This window comes from Pygoscelis adeliae, unplaced genomic scaffold, assembly GCF_000699105.1.
Source record: "Pygoscelis adeliae isolate BGI_AS28 unplaced genomic scaffold, ASM69910v1 Scaffold84, whole genome shotgun sequence".
In the NCBI taxonomy this organism is placed as follows: Eukaryota; Metazoa; Chordata; class Aves; order Sphenisciformes; family Spheniscidae; genus Pygoscelis; species Pygoscelis adeliae.
This window is the reverse complement of record NW_008824754.1, coordinates 3,864,896-3,869,671: the sequence shown is the minus strand read 5'-3', so window position 1 is coordinate 3,869,671 and position 4,776 is coordinate 3,864,896.

Here is a 4,776-nt window from a genome sequence, read left to right as displayed (position 1 = left end):
TCTGATTGTCCCCCTGCAAAACACACACACACACACACACACACACCCTATTGCTCTTATACTGAATTCTGCCTTGCAATGCAAGAGTAGGGGTCTGAGCGGTTCTTGGACAAATGGGAGAGGAAAGGGTAAGAGAAACAAGATATCACAGATTTGATTTAATTCTGCCACTGTTCTTAATCTTTTTTAATCCTCCATTTATATATTCAGCTTTTGCACTAGTGAATTATTACCACATCAACAGTGACTGAGGGAGGATTGCTAAGAGGGAGGGAGATTGCTTCTCAGGAGCAGTGAGCCTGAAAGCAGGCAAATGAAGGAGGAGAGGGAGATGCAATGCTTGAAGCTTGCTCTGAGATGAGAGAAAACCTAGGTGCAAGAGACAGCGCACATGAAATAACATGAGCTGAAACGAGATGCTGCCAGGGAGGGGTGTCTGGGCTCCTGAACAACGTGCTTCAAATTGGTGTAAAGCAACCAGATCCTGCAGATCATTTTAAGGATAACAAGAGAAGGGAGAAGAAAGGGGATAGTCTATACCAGGAAGCAATGACGATTGCTTTATTTGCAGCAGCTTGGACAGAATTAAAGGGGGTTAAAAGTGAGGTGGAAGTTACAGGAGCTGAACTGGAAAGGTGGTAGTTAAGTATTAACCACACAGACAATGAAACTTGGTTACTATTTTTTCAAAGGAGGATGAGCCCTTATTCCACCACATTGACATGGCAAGAATCAGACACAACCATGGATAGAAAAATTCTACATAAAAAATAATAACTGAAATAATGGAAATGTTTTACAATGCATTTTTTCAGTATCCTGCCCATATAAACATATAAAAAAATGATCACATTTGAACTTTTGGCACCTCTGTTAAAGACCTTATAGCGTAAGACATCAGTTCTGCAAAGACTTACAGACATGTTTAAGTCTATACATGGCATGATGTTTGTAGGGCTTTATTCAGTGCATAGCAGCAGGCATGTGTTTAAGCCTTTCCAGGGCAGGAAGACTAGCAAACCCAGGAACTCCAGAACTGATGAGCTGAACTGCCAAAGTCATGAGATTTGGCCTGAAAGTTATTAAAATTTTCTGTGTGAGCATCCAAAATTTTGCTTTTTGATCAGCCTCTTCTGACTTTGAGCATACGAGCCAACTCACAACAGTTTCTAGTGAACAAGGCCAGCTTTCAAGTCTCTTTGGGAGCCCTCACTAGAAGAACCAGCTGGGACTAAATCACTAAAAGCTGCCAGATGGTGTAACCACCTTTCCCCCTCCAACCAAAATGCCCAATGAGAAATAATTATGTGCTTCTCTAACCTACTATCTGCCAGCCCACTGATACTGCAGCAGCTCACTATACATCCCTCTTCCCTCCACCATTTCAGTTTGAGTCTTCATCATTCACTATGTCAATTAATTTTCCATTCTTCACCTGAAGACATTCTGACTTTCAAGGCTGATATCAATAATAATGAGGAGTTAAGTCGCGTACCCTGGAAGGAGTTGGAGGACCAGAACCATAGGATATACCCTGGGCTCCTGGATGCCTCCAACTCACGCCTCTTTTTCTGTGCCCATACCATCACCTACTCTTTCTGCCTTACTCATCCCAAACCTTCCTGGTAGTCCTGGAAGGGGAGAGGGGAAGCTGCATCGTTTTCCTTATAACTGCTCCAAATACCTGCACTATGGTTAATCCAGAATATTCTAAAATCATTAATTACTCTCCTGAAAATATCAACAAGTTATTAAAAGACTGTACTGGAGTAATATTTTCAATTTTTCCTTTTATACATAATGGAAAGCTCAGTTCTTCACATGAAATCATAATTTCTGAAGGTGCAAATTACAAAAAAAAAAAATCAAATCAAGCAAAATTTTCAATAGAATCATGACAGTTACAGTGAATCTCTTGCCTGTGAAATCTCTATACAAGTCTTAATTTAGACAGATCAAGGATTTTCAATACCAGTCCACAGACCACAATGAGTTCTGTAGACAAGTTCTAACAGATCTGCAAAAGAAAACTGAGAGAAAGCAAGAGGAATGCAAATAGGTTACACCTCTTAGAGAGGAATATCTCCAACAGAAGATGCTAATGATTCTTAAATAAAAAAGGTTAAAAATCACCGGAATTGTTTATTTTCTCTTTTACAGTCTGGCTGAATGTATTTTGTTCTTTTTAAAAACCAACAACACATATACCAGCAACCACATTTCCGGGAAAATCTGAAACCCAGATGTCCTGGTCCTGCTCCCAGTTATCTGAGTGTTAAAATGAGAAATTACTTCATGAATTCCAATGCAGTTCAAATCAGCATCAGCACTATCATCTGTGGAGAACAGAGTATAACAGAATCAATATCTACAGACCTTGGAGTTTTATCAGTGTTGTCATTAGCAAGGCCAAAATATGAAATCCTCAGTCTGTTCCTTCTGCAGCAAAACCCTTCCTGACTTGTATGGGACTAAAGGGCTGAGTTTGAACCTCAAGGTTTGACCCATCCTCCGAGTCTCTCCAAAGTCCTCGCACAACCCTACCGATGGGATTTTCAGGTTTGTAACACTTCTGTGATTCAAACTGTGCATAACACCCTCCCATAGAGTCCTGAATCAGACTCAAAATCTGCCCTTTTCTCTGAAAGTCCACAGAGAAACCTTCTACCTTTAGGAACTGATGAGTGTGTGAGAAGTTAGCAAACCTCTGCAAGACTACTGCAGACCTTATCATCTCTGTTTCAAATGTGACTCCACTGCATTGTCCAACCTAAACAGAGAGCTGTCTGCGCATTAAAAAAAAAAAAAAAAGGCACACAACCCCCCCTCCCGAAACCTACCAAAATGGAACTGTCTCCTGCACATCAAATGCTCCCACTTTTCAAGGGGAGTGGTGGTGATGGAAAAAGTGACAGGGAGAACAGATCTTGATGTGACAGATTCTAGTCATACTGTTTAATGCACTACTGGAAAGCACTCAGATCGTGCAGCGATAAAGGCTGGGTATGAAGCAGAGCAGAACATAATTCTTTCTTTTTCCATCATGTTTTGGAGTCTACATCCTTCGCCCTCTCTCGAGCATGATGATCAGCTTTCTCTCTCATTAGGTCCAAATGTAATTTGACAAATATTCACACTTATTGGTTTTGTTCATTCGCTCAGCTGAATACACAGGACTAGGGAAATCATCCTTGGTGGCCCGAATCAAACATTTACACTTTAGTTTGCATATATGAAAACCCTAAAAGCTCACAATTCCCACGAGACTGTAACTGTGACTGAACAACAAAACAATCTCACCGTTACTTTCCACACTCTTTTTGCTCTCCTTCATGTTTTAGATGCTCGCTGTTCTTAATTATTTTATTATTTATTCATCACAGTCAAGGTACTCAGCTGAACAAGACACAAATATAATAACAATCCCTAATCCCTAAAGAGCTTATGTTGGTAAAAACAAGGATTACACATTGCTCCAGCTCTCCTTCTGATTTATGACAGCTTACTGTTTTTCTGTCTCTTGCCATGTCCTGAATAATTAGTGGAGTCAAGGTGCCACTTGCAACATTAATTGCATCATTACATGGTTTAACAAAGACTTTTTGGCCAATGGTGCACATTTTACAGGGCTGACCATATTATCGCTGTGAGAAAAAAACCCAACACTCTGAGTCAGACATAACCGTTTTTGATAAGGTTGAATTTTCAACTCAGGGATTTAAATTTCTTTCATACTGCATTTACTTCCTGAAGGATTTGTTGTAAGGCAATCAATGGCAATGTTTTTTGTTCTTCTCTGAATTTCTTTAAATTTAGGTCTTATGTTCTGCTCCTATTACCCCTTTTTTATTAGTGCTTTTCATCACTAATTCTCCAAGTACTTCACAAAAAAAAAAAAAGTAAGACTCATTAGAGATGTTTTATGAGTGGGGAAGATGAGGCAAAGGGTCTGAACCAAGTAAAACGTAGGATCATTACACTAGATGCTCTTTCAGAAAAATTAGCTATGGAAATATCTCAGGAAATCATAAATACCATTATGCTATGATTAGTTTTGAATAAACTAATGCATCCGCTTATTCTCAACTTACCTTTCCATTGCCTGACAATGAAGGTAACGTTTATATTCAGTGTTAGCATCACTAAAAGGAAGAAAATCTTTATTTATTACCAGACTTTATGTATAAATTCTTGTTGTGTGGGCAAAATAAAAAGGCATTCATGTCAGTATCATTAATGGGACAGGCTGTTTTGAGACAGAAGAAAAGGGTGGTAACTCCTGCTCCAAGTGTTGTGTAGCAATAGTAGGCTGTTGTGGACTTATTTTATTTTATTTTATTTTGTTTTGTTTTGTTTTGTTTTGTTTTGTTTTGTTTATGTTATTTTAATCCGGTTTGGGGGTTTTGTTTGGTTTTGTTCTTTTTTTTTTAACATTTTTTGTGTTATTGTATTTATACCTTCACATGTATAGGCTTTTATTTAGCAAATGTAACATTGACATGCCCATACCACAGGACCATCTTGAAGACAAAACTGACTAACAACTGAAGCCTGGTTCCCCTTTTCCATTAACCATCATGGTTAATGAATTTTCATTAATAATTAATAATTCATTAATAATGGTTAACCATCATGGTTGGACGTTGAGGTGTTAGAGCGTGTCCAGAGAAGGGCAACGAGGCTGGTGCGGGGTCTGGAGAACAAGCCTTATGAGGAGCGGCTGAGGGAGCTGGGGTTGTTTAGCCTGGAGAAAAGGAGGCTGAGGGGAGACCTCAT